At 38.4% G+C, this 15,699-nt stretch overlaps 1 protein-coding gene across 5 annotated transcripts in view; it reads left to right on the forward strand.

Moving 5' to 3' along the window:
- Positions 1 to 756: 756 nt before the first annotated feature.
- Aim2 (absent in melanoma 2) overlaps positions 757 to 15,699 on the forward strand; it is a 67,019-nt gene continuing 52,076 nt past the window's right edge. For 2 of the 5 annotated variants that reach the window (XM_047564501.1, XM_047564522.1), the window contains exon 1: positions 12,099 to 12,207. The gene's annotated coding sequence lies outside the window, so the exon portion shown is untranslated. Of the gene's footprint in view, positions 859 to 12,089; positions 12,208 to 15,699 lie in introns of those variants that run through there. The other 3 variants (XM_047564532.1, XM_047564493.1, XM_047564512.1) reach the window with 3 other exon arrangements.

Below are 15,699 nucleotides of genomic sequence, written 5' to 3' on the forward strand. Positions count from 1 at the left end.
TTTTTCCACTACTCTAAATGCCAAACTCCTTTGAAATATGGGATATTGTGTTAGTTAGTTCTTTCTGTTTGTTTGTTTGTTTTAATTGCATGACCAAAAGATCTGACAAGAACAAAATAGAGGAGAAAAAGTTTATTTGGCTCATGGTTTCAGAGATTCAGTTCATGATCAGGTGGCTCTATACCTCTAGGCCCAAGATGAGGCAGAACATCATGGTGGAAGGACATGGAGGAGGAAAGTAGCTCAGGACATGGTAATCAGCAGAGAGAGCTTCACTCACAAAGGTGAGTCCCCAGTGACCTACTTCCTACAACCACTGTATATGCCTACAGTTGTGGCCCAGTTGATCCACATCATTGGATGAAACCACTGATTAGGTTACAACTCTCATAATCTAATCAATTCACCTCGGAACATCTTGTGTTGTCTCGTACATGAGGATTTGGGGGACACCTCATACCTAAACCATAACAGATACAATATAAAATAAGAACTTTTGGCTTTCACTTCCCTCTACTCTCTTTGGCCAAGATCAAGTTATTAGAAAAATTGCTCAGGCTTGTGTGGAAAAGGAAACAGAAAGTAATGAACTTTGTTGGGTGGAGTTTTAAAATCCTGTAACAATTGGGCCCTCTCTTTCCCAGTGCTTGGCACCCAGCTAAATAAGTGCTGTCAAGCTTCCATGTGAAAGTAGCCAATGGCACTTTTTCCTTATAATCTATCAAAATCTCTCATGAAGGCCCACCATTAATTAGTGAAAAGCTCTATATGATGTACATTTCTACTGTGTAAGACACCTACTCATCTCTGAAACTCTGACTTAAGGACTGAGCTGCTATGCAAAGAGATCCCAGAGAGGTAAGGACTGAAAGAAGTTTTCTAGAAAAAATTCTGGGTACTAGTTGCTAATCAGCCAATTGTGAGGAAATAGTACTTATGGATTTCTGTGGTGGAAAGACTATTGACTATATTCCAGAAAAGAGAAAGCTGTAGGCAGTCAGATTCTAAACCTTCAGTTGACTAAAAGAACAGAAGTCATCTTTTATTTTACTGAAACTGAGACCTTAACAAAAGGAAATGCATTTGGCTGTGGTAGGAATTAAAATACATTGTTCAGAGGGTTGACCCAGACTAAGTCTAAAAGGAATTCTGATTTTCTGGGTGTGTTGGTCTGCAGGTGTCTTATTGATAGGACTTTATATTTAGAAGAGGGCTTTTGATTTCTGACTGAAGGACAGAGAAACTTAGGAGTTGGAGAGCTGTTCCTAGATGAAAGATAAGAACAATGGCATGACAAAATGCCTATGATATAACATTAGGTTAAAAACATCAGAGTACAAAACTCTATTATGCAGTATTCTGTAGTTAAAAAAAAAAGCCTAGTAGGTAAAATTTCATCCCCAAATTTAGATATTCAAGTGATATGTCTTTTACATTTTTTCTATTACATATTTTAATTTATATTTCTTTCAATTGATTACATGTCAGAAAATATATTTCAGTTCATTCAACATTGGACCCCACTATTCCCATAGCCATAGCTAAATTTCCTAAGGTTAAGAGAACAAATTAGATTCTTAAATGTTCTTTGAAGTTTGTTGAGATATCTTTTATATACCTATTGAATACAGTAAAATTATTTTTAAGTATTCCATTTGGTCAGAGTTGATAATTATGTTGTTCAACTTTGCTATGTTTTTGCTACATTTTTTAGCTGTTTGAATCATAAGTTATTTTGAAAGAAGTGTGCTATAAGCTCTTCACTATCATGGTAGATTTGTCAATTTGTTCATAGAGATCCATCTATTTTTATTTATATCTGTTGAGTCTATTTAATGAGGTGCATACATGTTTAGAATTGTTATTTTGTTTTGGTGACTTTAACATTTAATCATTGTATAGCAACTCTGTCCTTAATGATGCTATTTATCTTAAAGTCCTCTTTGACTAATATTGATATAGCTATGCTAGCTCTTTTCAGTTATCATCTGACTGATATAATGTATTGTCACATTTTTTTCCTTTTCAGCTCTGCAATATTTTCACGATTTAGTATGTCTTTTGTAAAAAGCACAAAAACTGCAGTGTGTTTTAATGCAGTCTGACATCCTGTTTTGACTGATGAGTTTAGTTTATATGCACTGGGTTAATTGATACATTTGGATTTTGTGTTACCATGTTGCTTATTTTTATGTTATATTTATTTTTTCGTGTTTGCTTTCTTCTTTTTAAAATATTTTAGTAGTAATCTTTTTAAATGGTTTTTATTGGTGCATTATAATTATATGTAATAGTAGGATTTATTGTGATGTATTCATACATGCATATGCATATATATAATTTATATATTTAAATTTAAAATTTTGTATTTTATAATACACACACATACACATACACACACAAATATATATAGACACACCCCTGATCTTTCTTTCATAAATCCTATGTCATGAATTTTGTGGGGACATGTCATTTTCTGAAAGCAAGAAAATTTCTTTCAGGTGTAACACTTTTTAAATAAATGTTTAAGAGTAAGTGCTCTATTTAACTGACGTGAATTAATATAACAAAACTAACCACTTCAGAGTAAACAATTCTGTGGCACTTAGTACATTCAGTGTTGTATAACTACCACCTGTATCTAGCTCCAAAACACAGCAAGGTCTCTTTTGCTTTGTTCTGTAATGTATCTTGTTGGGCCCTGGGCCAGGGCCTAATAATAAATTGTTTTGACTGCTTCAACAAGGAGAATTCTCTACCAGCCACCATCTTCCAGAGGAGATCTGGACTGTCCTTGGCCTTACTTCCTGCCTACTTTTCTATTAGAATGATCATCAGTCCAACCTGACATTGAAGAGCAGAGTAATATGCCCAGTTGTACCTGAGCTCACTGAGGGGATGGTTGTGAGCTTATGTTTGATGAGTGTGGCTTTGTTGCTTACTGGGATGCGCCTTGTCCTGCTGTTTATTATAGATTCCAACTACTAGATTACAAGAGAACCATCCCCAGCCAGAGTTGTTGTCGAAGCTCTACCTGCTTCTCCCACTGCCTGGAGCACTTTGTCGCGAGGATGTCTAATTCCCTAGATGGAAACTGAATGTGATTGCAAGGGTCTGCCACCCTCCCAACCCCCAACTCTTCCTCAATGCTTTCTAGATGCTTTCTGGATTTTTGAACCTGTTTGAGAAGGAGAAGCATGTTAACAGGTGATGCTTTCTCCACAGAAAAAGCAATATATGTCTGGTAAAGGGCTTTATCATAGTTTTCCTCTTGGTACAGGCTCCATTTCTATAATCTGGAGGGGCAGGAATTGGAGGAGAGACACAGTGTCCTTGTAACTTTTTGATTTTCGGTGAACAGGTTTTGGGCAACAGAGCTAATTAAGGTAACAGATTACTCTTAATCAAGCAGCTTCTCACAGTCTGGCCATAGGTTGACTAGTGCTGTAAGATATTCTTTACATTTATCTTTATCATCCTATATAATTCACTTCAAAGTTGGAAACAGCTGCATCTGAAGTTAGTAGCTGGGCTACATTTTAAACTGGAAATACGCATAGTTTTTCAAATGGTACTTCAGATCCAACAGAGCTTGGTATATAGCAAGAGCACAGTGAAAGGGACTAAGGGAAAAAAGAATTTGAACCTTTTTTGCATAAATGGTGTTTCTAATATAAATATGAATATAGCTATACACTCAAGTCTGGTGGCAGCTCAGATTCTTGTTCTCAGAGTAAGATGCCATAGAATAGCTCCTGAGATAGAGAGTTCATGTGGAAATAGGACCATGGTCTTAGTTTCAGTCACTTGCTCAGAGATCAGGGAAGAGACTGAAGGGAGGGTCCTAGGCTCTGTGTTTACCTTTTTCCTAGAAGCTGGTCACTGACAGGTCCCATGGCTTAGCAAGGTTACCTGCCCTCCTGGACAAGTACCTGAAGGACTCTCCTCTTCATAACTCCTACAAAACAATTTTTTCCCACCCCATGGGCAATTTAGAGTAGTAGATCTCAGTGAATTTCTTGAGTCTTTGGAGGTCTGTTTGAGGCAAGTTGGTAAAACATTAAGAAAACTGTCAGTTTAAATGACCTAAATTCAATTTCAGACTCCATCATTTATGTCTTAGTTGTTTTCCCTGTCTTTCTTTTCTCATTGATATTATCATCACTGGACCTATATTTTTGTTTATTTTTCCCACTAGACTCTAAGTCCCATTCAAACATGCAGTTTATTTGCCCTTTCTGAACTGTATCTCGTTGCCTATCTCAATCCTGGCAAGTTGTCTTTAATTATTTATTACATTAGGACTGTTTTCTTTTAATTTTTCTATCATAAATAATTCTGAAGTAAACATTTCATGTTTTCTTTATACTTCACTGTAATGTGAACATCTTCTCTATTTCACAAGCTATATCCCTTGAGTGCAATTATTATGTCAAAATTATAACTATTCATTATGACTCGATATGCCATAAAAATGGCTTTCCAGTATGTCCTGCAAGTTATCAGAATCTATTTGTTGTTTTTAACTTTGCTAAAACAATGGCAGTCAAATTTAATTCATTTCAAGGTCTTTAATAATGTTTCTTGATGGCATTATCTGTGCTTCATCTAAATTACTCTTAATCTGTCATAGAGGAGGAACAGTGTTTCTTCCATTTCTCTGCACTTGATGGCTTTAGAAGCATTAGGTATTACGGACCTTTATAACTTCATGCCTAAAAGATATTTGACTGCTGAAGAAAAGAACTTCATGGACATCCCATTAAAAGGCAGAACCAAAAAACAAAATGGGTTGCCTTGCTGCTTTTCTGTGTTGTCTTTCAAGTATCTTATCTTTCTTCTGAAGTCTAAGCAAGGAGATGACTCAAGCCTAAGTAGGGAGAATTTTCACCACAAAAAGCATAACTTTCTGCAAGTTCTTAACCAATTCCAGAGGATGTAACACTTTCCAGAAAGAAAAGGGTTAAGGAACTTCTTAGAGGTGGGAGGAACCTGACTAAAACCTAGAGTTCAAAAGCAATGCTGTTCTTCCTGCTGGGTCAGGATGAGTGGGGGGGTGGAAAGCAAGGCCAAAGGTGACCCCTGGTAGTTTCAACTTGAATTCATTAGACAGTAACAGACTTGAGTGAACAAGAAACAACAAAAACATTGACCTAAACAGTCATTTGATCTAATGTTTTATCTTTCTTATGTTTAAAACACCGAGGATTAGTACAATAGCTTTGCAAAATTTTGTTGACCCCAGGGTACTTCTGTCTACTCAGTAATACTTGGTGTGTGCTTCACAGCCCTGGAGCATAAAGTGACTCAATGTCTTCCTTGGGTTCTCTTCAAAGCAGTAGAAGTAGATAAGCAAAAAGTAGATGAAGGATGATTTCTGTGCCTCCACCCCACCTTTTATAAGCTTTCCCAGAAGATCCTTTTTGCAACTCTTTCTCAGTTAGTGTGTTACCTGGTGTTACTACTTATCGGGAAACCTGAGGAATACAGGAACTGCTTAGTTTTATTTTTCCTCTGTTTGCTTGGCACATTGAGACCACAGGATGTTTTAGAAAAGGAAAGTGAAAATTAATATGGAGTTGTATTTTGTGATACTGAACTGTCACAGAATCCAAATCAGAAGCTTGTCAGCTCTGCAATTCATATCACTGTGTAAGAGAGAGGAAAGGCAAGAATGAACATTAAAATGCAATGGGAGTTGGGAGTGATGAGATGTCCGGGGAATAAACAGTAATGGTGGACCCACAGAATTGTGAATATGGCATGTTTAGTGCTGCCAATGTTTAAATAATATTATGTGATATATAAATTTTGTGTGGTATATATCCGGACCCAGTAAGGATCTGTGGTCATTTCTCCCATTCCTCTTCTGAGGAACTGAAGAGTATTCTCTTCTTGGATGTTGCTGCTGGTTTATCCCTCCTTGATTTCATGAGCCAACAAGTTGACCAAATATCACACATGGTCTGCTCCACCCATATGTTGAGTAAACCTGGTATACAACCTGTAGGGTAGGAAAAGTAGAGACTTTTGGAATCTAGATCAGAAGGATTATCAAGGAATTACTGACTTCTAAAAAATATCTAAACTCTACCCAGATTCATCCATAGTGCACACTGCTTTCTTGCATGTAACCCCTTTCTTAAGGATTTTTCTGTCTGATCACTTGACAGTTTCTGAATATTAATTGACTAGGTGTGACTTCCCATTTGCTTCAAAGTTAAAACCAGAAGCCAGACAGGGTCTTACTCTTCTTACTCTTCTGCAACCAGAAGAGGTTCTCTATGGTTTCTTGAACTCCTGGGTGTGCCCCTGCCCAGAGTTTTTACATAAGTTGTTTTCTATTTCTGTAATGCTCTTTCCAGATACCTCCAAAATCAGTTCCTACATATCTTTGCTTAAACATTACCTTCTCAATGAAGCAGAGTCTGTATACCTAATTTAAGTCAAGTCATTCACTTCCCCCTACATCCTAATCCCCCTTATCCTCTCCAGTGTTTATTTCAGTAATCTACTCTGCCATATATATTTATTGAATGAATGAGTTTAAGGACAAGTGGAAAATTTACATAATCTTTGACCCATTTCCTCAAAAACTTGCCAAGTCCCTGGCGAGGTATAAAGATCTGAAATGTTAATAGCCTATGGTAATTTTACTAGTTTATCCTTCAAGTGGATATCTTTTACATTTTTATTTTCCAAAGTAGTATCAGAATTTTTATAGCATAGAATTTCAGTATTTTATCATAAGACTGTGTATTATCTTTTCAATGCTGTAGTCAAACTACCGAAGAACAACTTAGAGAAGGAAAAGTTTATTTGGGCTCATGGTTTCAGAGGTTCAGTCCATGATTAGCTGTTGCCTTTGCTCTGGGCCCAGAGCATCACAGTGGGAGGGCATGGTGGAGGAAAGTTACACAGCTAGTGGCAGCCAGAAGCAGAGAGAGAGAGAGAAAGGGGAGAGAGAGAGAGAGAGAGAGAGAGAGAGAGAGAGAGAGAGAGAGAGAGAGCTCTCCCAAGGAACCAGCACAAAATAAAAGCCTCAAGATCATACCCCCCAGTGCAGTAACCTCCTCTAGCCATACCCTACCTGCCCCAGTTACCACCCAATTAGTCTATTCAAATTAATAATCAATTAAATGGATTAATCTACTGACAATATTACAGCTCTCATACTCTAATCATTTCACCTTCTGCATTAACATAGAGCTTTGGGGGAGATCTCATATCCAAACAATAATAGACCAATTTAGGGGAAATTTAGGCTAATATAAAGATGGATGACTTGACTGAAATTATAAAATCCCAGAGAAACAACAGTATGTTTTGTCTGGGAGGAAAGCTAATCCTACAATGGTTCTAAAAGTAGAAGGCATTGATGTTGGCAGAGTGCTGTGTAGTTTCCAGAGCTCTCTCTGTCCCACTACCTTATTTAATCTAACTGATAGAACTTTCTCTTATTTCTATTTCATTGTTGGGGGAACAGAACCCCAAGATACTAATGACTTTCAGTGGCAGAGCAACTTTTTATACTTCTGGTCAGTGCTGCATTTTTACTAATGTTCCTTTCTAAATAAATTTGGAGTACTTCTTCAACAGCTGTGCCTTTTGGAATCCTGGAAGAAGTATTGATGTGACAGAAAGACTTTTGATCCACAGGATGTGAGATGATGTCACTGGAGTCCTAATACATAGCTGGACACCCTGGGAGCAAGGCTTAGGCATATTTCACCCAGATCCAAATGGACATTTGGTACAAACCTTCCATAAGAAAGAGAAGTATTTTTTTGTTGTTGTTATTGTTGTGGTTTGGTTATGGTACTGGGGATTGAACCCAGGGGTGCTTAACCACTGAGCTCCACCTCCATCCCCTGACAATGTCCAGCGGAGTCAATTTGGCGCAGGAGACAAACGAATAGCGAGGTTTCTGAATTCGGAATGGTTTATTGTAGATTCAGGAAACCCGGGGACTGGGGACTGGAACCTGGAACCTCCAATCTCAAACCTGGGGCCTCGAACCTCGAACCTGGGGCCTGGAACTTCAAACCCGGGTGCTCGGGGAGAGCCGGCTTATATGCCCTCCAGGAGGTGAAGGATAGGGCTGACGCCAATTATGCAAAGATTAGGCGAGGAGCTAGCTGCCCAATCATGGTAAAGGTCAAAACGAGCAGGGCGATGGGGAGCACTCGGGAACTTCCATGCACCCGTTGTGTGCGTTGTGTGCGTGGACTTAATTGGATACGGCCAATGACAAATCACCTGGGTGTGCTTATGTTAATCAACCTCCTCACCTACGATGTGATCAAAGCAACCTCTGGCTAGCTGCCAGGCGCCGTCCACACGGCATAGCCCCCAACGATCCCCCCCCCCCCTTTTAACATTTTATTTAGAGACAGGGTCTTGCTAAGTTTCTTAGGGTTTCACTAAGTTGTTGAGACAGGCTTTGTACTGGAGATCCTCCTGCCTCAGCCTCTTGAGCCACTGGGGTAAAAGGTGTGTGCCACCATACCCAGATGGAAAAGTTCTTTCGTTTTGACATAGCACTGTCTCTTCTAGAATCTTGTTGTCCCCACACCATGACAACTATGAACAAAATAATAGTAGCATTCAATGAGGGCACTAAGTATGATGGATAATTCTTGAATTACATACAATAGTTATAATTTGCTTATACCTCACATTAATTCTGTGTAGTAGATACTATTAGGTAATTTTTTTATAACAGGCCAAGAAAATATTTTTCAGCTTGTATCATAGGTAGAAATTGGTGAGATTGTGAACCCATGTAGCTCATGCTCTGAAAAAGTACTATTCAACAGAAATATATATGAGCACACAGGCAATTGTGCTCTAGTAAATACATTAAATACATCTAGTAAATACATTAAAAAAGTAAAAAGAAACAAAGTCAACTTAAAATTTTTGATTAAGCTCAATATATCTAGACTATTATCACTTCAATAGGCAATTACTATAAAATTATTAATAATTTCAGCTGCACATTTAGAGTGCTTGAGAGCCATGTCTGGCTATGGCTACTATTGGGGGCAGTGTGGCAGTGGAGTCCATGCCCGTAAGCACGGTGCCATATTACTTCAGTTGCTTTTGTCACTGTAACTCTGCTGGGATAATTTCTTTCCATCTAATCCTCATAGACTTTTCAGATCATCTGACATGCAGACAAGAATATTGGCAGTTCATCCTCCCAATGCATTAACATTTAAATACCCCAACCCGCACAGATACTAACCCCTACTTGGAGAAGGGTGAAAAGCTTTGCAAAACAAAACAGGTAGGGTTTCCCTGTCAGCTCAGCTTAATAAATACAAAAATTCAGGATGAGAATAGAGCTATATGTTACCAATCCTGGGGGGAAATAGTAGCCAGAACAGATTTTATGCCAGACCTCATTGCTTAATGAGATTCCAAAATAGCTTCTGCAATTATTTTTGAAATCCTCTCACGTCCTCCTTTTGTTGGTGTGGGCGAATTTGAGAAAGAGAAATGATTTGTAAGAAATTCAAAGGAGAAAAATACACCTACAATTTCTTTTAATGCTTCAAGTTTGTTCTTTAGAGAGACTATCGAAGAGCAAATAAAAAGAGGCGCGACATCTGCAAGATAGTGAAAGAGGTTCTGGAGGGAGTTGTTCTGCAGAAGAGCTGCAAGAGCTGTAGGAAGTCCTCTGCCAAGAGGGTCATGGAGCATATTCCAGCCAGGAAATTTGGGGACTGGTTGTTAATTCGAGCAGACACCAACCCAACAGGTAGGTGTGGTTGTGGTCCTGCACTCAGTTCAAGCATGTGACCTGAAAAAAGAGATGCTGTTCCTAGAACTGGGCACAGAGTGGCATGATGGGTCTGGTAGTCTGATCCTGAGAGGAAAAACATCAACAGTCAAGCAGGTCTGTGACAACCTTGTGGGAAGCGATCTGAGTTGTGCGTCACAGAGTGAGTCAGAGCCTCACATCCTGGGGGTGTACACCTTCCTTGCCTTTCACTGATGTAACATTTTGTCCACCCTGTTCTATAGCCACTTTCAGAAATTTTTTTTAATGTGAACAATCAAATTTGGACATTTTACTCTGACCGTATCTTATCTGCCTCTCCGACTCTCACCCACTTGTCTCTGTCCTTCACCTCCTTCTGCCTCATTGATATCTGCAGTTTGAGTTCTATTTTTTCAGTGTGTATTAGCCCAACTTGCCTTCACTGCTTTTCTGTTACACTTGGATTCCATGGTCCAGAACTTCAACAACCCCTCCCTGCATCTTTAATTCTGTGGTTCAACCATCCTTCTGTTGCAAGACTTCGACTGTCTGCCTGTTTTGAACCTTCTCCAGGGTTACTGAGCACTGATGGGGAAAATCACAGAGCCATGAAGCTCCTGTCATTATATATTTATGATTCCCAAACTCAACTGAGTTCTGACTTTCAAGCAAGCTGAAGTAGTCTCTCTTTGTCACCTATTCTTTTCTTCCACAGCACTCATCATAACCACAAATCATCTTAAGAGAGTGTGCTTATTATCTTCCTCTGTTGAGGATCTCTGAGGAAGATCCTCTATGAGACTCTTTGCTTATATTATTCTTCTGTATTTTCAGGACATGGCATATAGCAGGTGGTACCTGGTAAGTACTCAGAAGATATTTGTTAGACAAACAAGTCTCAGGTCAGACTACTGCTTACTGCCTGACTCACATAGAAGCCAATACTATGACACTGGGTTTTTGCCAAAATAAAGAGCTTTATTAAAGGTCTACTTCTAGTTAGAATGGCAAATATCAAGAATGCAAATAATAAATGTTGGTGAGGATGTTGGGGGGAGAAGAACATTTAAGCAGTGTTTAAGGGATTGTAAATTAGTATGACCGCTGTGGAGATCAGTATGGAAGTTCCTCAAAAGAATAGGAATGGAACCAATATATGACCCAGTTATGTCACTCCTCAGTATTTATCCAGAGGAACTGAAGTCATTATACTACAGAGATACATGCATGGCAATGTTTATAGCAGTTCAATTCTAGTAACCAAGTTATAGAACCAGCCCAAGTGTGTGGCACAGATGATTGGATAAAGAAAATGTGGTATACGTCCACAATGGAGTTATTCAGTAATGAAAAAGAATGAAATTATGTCATTTGCTGGTAAATGAATGGAAAGGGAGAACATCATGTTAAGTGAAGTAAGCCAGACTCAGAAAGTCAAGGATTGTATATTTTCTTTCATATGGGGAAGCTAGAGATAAAAAGGGATTTCATGAAAATAGAAGGGAGACTAGTAGAGTAGAGGAAGAGGACTAGGGGAGGGAGGAGGAGAAAAGGAAGGTACTAGGGAATGAAATTAACAACCACATTAAGTTATGTGCTTATATGAATATATCACAATGAATCACACTTTTTTCGTATAATTACTATCTCACAAGGAGACAGGCGGCATGCTCATATCTGTCTTCCCAGTTGACTAATGGCAAAGGAATTTAAGCTCCCAGGGTAAGAGGAAACTGAAGACTCTTTGAATGTAACCAGAAGTCTGGGTAGAACAATCCACACCCAGTACGCCTATACTGGTAGAACTTGTGAATAATTCTGGTTGTCTTACAGTTGTTGACAGCAACACTCACCTCTAAACTTAATCCTGGAGGTCTTATTCTCATTTTCCAGGTTCTGCTGCTCATGAACTTTTGTTTCTCCCAGGCACCCAAGGTCATTTTAGGTCAGGTCTTAGAGTTCCAGGCCTGCATTCTGAAAACAGCTTGCACAATTTTTGCAACAGGGAAGTTGCCATTTTACGTCTTGGTTTCAATATCACTAAGAAAATTTCCCCAGATCCCTCTCTCCCTCCTGAGTTTGTATTAGAGGTTTTTCTTTTGGCATCCTATGTTTCTCCATCATAACATATTCACACTGCAGTGGTTTGAATAAGTGTTTTTCCAAAAGTTCATGTGTTAAGGGCTTGGTTACCAGCCTGTGGCACTGTTGGTAGGTGGTGGAACCTTTAAGGGGGGGTGCAGTGGAAGGAAGTTAAGTCACTGGGGGTGTGCCCTTGTAGGTGATATTGGTACCACTGCTTCTTCCTCTCTCTTTTACTTCTAGCCGCCATGAAGCAAACGAGCTTATGCTACCACACGTTCTTGCTATGATATAATTTGCTGCCACAAACCCAAAGCAGTGGGGTCAGTTAATCGTGGACTAAAACCTCCAAAACTGTGAGCCAAAATAAACCTTTCCTTCTTATAATGTGATCATCTTAGCCATTTTGTTACAGTAATAGAAAGCTAACACACATGCCATGTTCTCATTATCTGTTTATTTACTTTTGTCTTTCTCTAGGTTGACAATAACCAATAGAAATTTGTATAGTGTTAGAGCTCTCCCTTCTCTGTACTGTCTAATATAATAGTAACTAGGAACTTAAAACTATCAAACACTGGAAATGTGGATTGTACAAATGAGGAAAATTTTTATTTTTATTTAATTGTAATGAGTTTTAAATTTAAATAGTCACATATGGTTAGTAGTGACTGTATTGAAAAGCACACGATTCTCATTTTTAAGTTCTATGATGGAAGGGACTGTGTCTGTACAGTTTAAATTGTTATTTCTCAGGTCCAGCACTGTGCCTGGCATTTGATAGGCATCCAGTATAAAGAAAGTTGGGCACATAATCTGTAGATTGTATGCCTCTTAGAAGTTGATCTTTTCTGTGTTAATATGGAGGTTGAATGTGAGAAAATTCTCCTTCAGAAGGATTTGGATGTCTATGTTTAAGAGATTTAAATTATTATTTTGGGGTGTGTGAAAGGTCTTAAATATGAGCTAACAATAGATGATTGGCTTAAGGTAGCTGAATTAGCGATTGAAATTGCTTATTCTGCCTCAAGTATGAGATTTTTTAAAAATGTATTTTCATAAATTGTCTGAAAATCTAAAAAATAAGAAAAATGACAATGATCTCTGCTGGGAATGAAACACTACTTCAGGATGGAGTGGGTATTTCTACTTTTCTTTTGTGGCTATTTGGTTGCAGTGCCTACAATTCTCGAGTGAGAAAGTTGGTTTTCCAAAACTATGCTATGTGCATGTATGACTATATCACAATGAATCCCACTTTGATGTGTGTTTATGATGCATCAATTAAAAAATGAACAGAAGGGAGACCAGTAAAGTAGAGAAAAGGGAACAGGTGGAGGGAGGAGGGTAAGAAAAGGGGAGAGAAACTCAGGAATGCAATGGAACACTTATGAATATTATGGGCACTTGTGAACATATTACAATGAACTCCACCATTATGTTTAATTATAATGCACTAATAAAAAACATAAGAATAAAAAAAGAAAATTGGTTTGCCAATTTAGTGATATGAGGTAACTTACACTTGTAGTTTACGCCATACAACAAGCATTATCTAAATATTCTATACACATTAACTTATGTGGTTCCTCCCAACAACTTTATGATTTGGGTACTGATATTATCTCCATCTGACAAATCAGGAAACTTAAACGTAGAAGAAAAAGTGTCTTCCCACAGTTACTTAGCTAAGTGGAAAAATGACGATTTGAACCCAAGCATTCTGGTTCCAAAGTCCATGTTTACTTGTATCATCTCTTGTGTAATCACACTTAACTATTTCTGTGTGCCCATCATAACTCTAAACTTGTTTGCTGTGGTTGTCAAATTGTATATCTACTTGTGGTGGGTGTTTTCTGAAGATGATGGTTTTGAGATGCAGAACAGGAGGTCAGGTGACTGGAATAAATAAGGAATGGGATGAAGTAGCTATAGCCCAGTGGAAAAGAACTCACCATGGAATTAGAAACCTCTACTTTCTGACTTATGAAATTTGAGGAGATATCATTTACCTCATTTGGCTACTAAAATGACATAAAATATGTATGCAACAGGATTTTATAAAATACAAAGAACTTCATCCTAAGTAGGGGTGGGTGTCTGCCTTATACTCTAATGTATTGGAACAGTGGCCATTAAGGACTGTCACACCTTAGAGGCTTCACATTTATAGTACAGTGGTTTGCCTGAGATTGAGGGAGAAATTCTGACTTTTCTCTCCCCTGAAGTTTTAGGGATTCATCCTGTAGGATGAAAAGAGAAGCCTAGGGACTTCCTACTTCTAAATTGATTTTCTTTCTGATACTCCAAGATTTTCTGTGCCTTTGAATTGTCTCAGTCCCAGAGTAACCCAGTGTCCAGGAAATCACCCAGATCAGAACAGGTGAGAGATTTAAGGTAGAAAGTTCTTTTTTTTTTTTTTTTTCTCACTAAAGCCATTTCAGTCTCTATGTAGCCCACCTATCCCAATGCCCTAGAAATGAACATTTCCTCCAAGCCACAAGGTAACCCAGATTATACTTCTGCTTTCACGACTACTAAAACTATGAATAATCTCAGCTCCTTGGTTGGCTCCAGTTTTGACTCTGTGTGGACAAGCCATGGTGTGTCCAAGATCAGCGCTTGCTGCTCTTGTTGTGATCCTAACTTGTGGAAGAGCTAATGGGCCAGAGGATTATGAAACATTAAGAGAGGTAGTTTTGCCTCTCAGTGAATTTAAAATGTGTCCTAAAACTGGAAAAGGAGACTGGGGAAAGTATCATCAAAATTCATACAAACTTTGAAGAGGAAATAACCAGCAATTCATATATGTAGATTATTTCCCTGTCATACATGGCTCGACTGACATTCATTCAACTCAGACCACTAGCTTGCCAGTGTGCAAGGTGATATTCACATGTTATCCTATTTCTCTTCACAACATTCCTGCAAGGTAGGCATTATGTCTTTATTTTGCAGACAGGAGTAAGAGTGGATGCCCAAGGCCAAGTAGCTAGTGAAAATAAGAACCAAGATTTAAAGATGTATACAAATTGTAAAGTCCCTACTCTTCCTACTATACCAAGTAGCCCTCTTGAAGCACAAATGAGAAGGCTTGGGCAATTAATTAAAGGAGAATCTTTTGAGCATGCGGTAGCAATGGGGATGGATCAGAGTTATGTAAAAAGTTTCAAAGTTTATGTTGTTTCAGAAATCCATAACCTTCCTTTTGGTAATGGAACCTTCCTAGAGCCCAGACCTACTCTACTGAGACAATTTAAAAGTTACAATTGAGCTTGTAGTAACTGGGGAGAGTTTATAAAAATGGACATGTATGATGTGATGCCTCATATTTTATTGTGATTTAATATATGAGCTGCTGATCCAATTCCATACTTTGTAATTTGTTCTCAGTTTGGTTCCCTCTTCTCACCGTCATAGAACTTACATAAAATGAGCATCTGTAGTACTGAGTGGAGGCATGGATGCTTTCCTTTTCCAGGTTCTTCCTAGGGAATTCTGGATAGTATACAATGTACCGTATTGCCAATTAAGTCATTAAAATTTCAAATGCTACTGGCCATTACAGATTTCCTGGCATCCATTACGATATTTTAAGGGTAAGTTTTCCACTTCCAGGCAAGCTTGGTGCCTTAAATATCTCCAGTTATACAAGCTTTCAACATTGATCAGAGTAATCTAGGTACCTTTCAAAATAGGCTACAAAGGACAGAAACAAAAAGTGCAGAATATAGTAGTGAGTATCCTAGAGCACACAGCCAGAGAACTAGAGGTATCAGAGGAAGGTCACATAAGCAGAGACCCTGGAGACTGGGATGGCAGATGCAGGAGGCAGGTCCTGAGCATTC

The sequence above is a fragment of the Sciurus carolinensis genome, chromosome 1 (genome assembly GCF_902686445.1).
Source record: "Sciurus carolinensis chromosome 1, mSciCar1.2, whole genome shotgun sequence".
Lineage (NCBI taxonomy): Eukaryota > Metazoa > Chordata > Mammalia > Rodentia > Sciuridae > Sciurus > Sciurus carolinensis.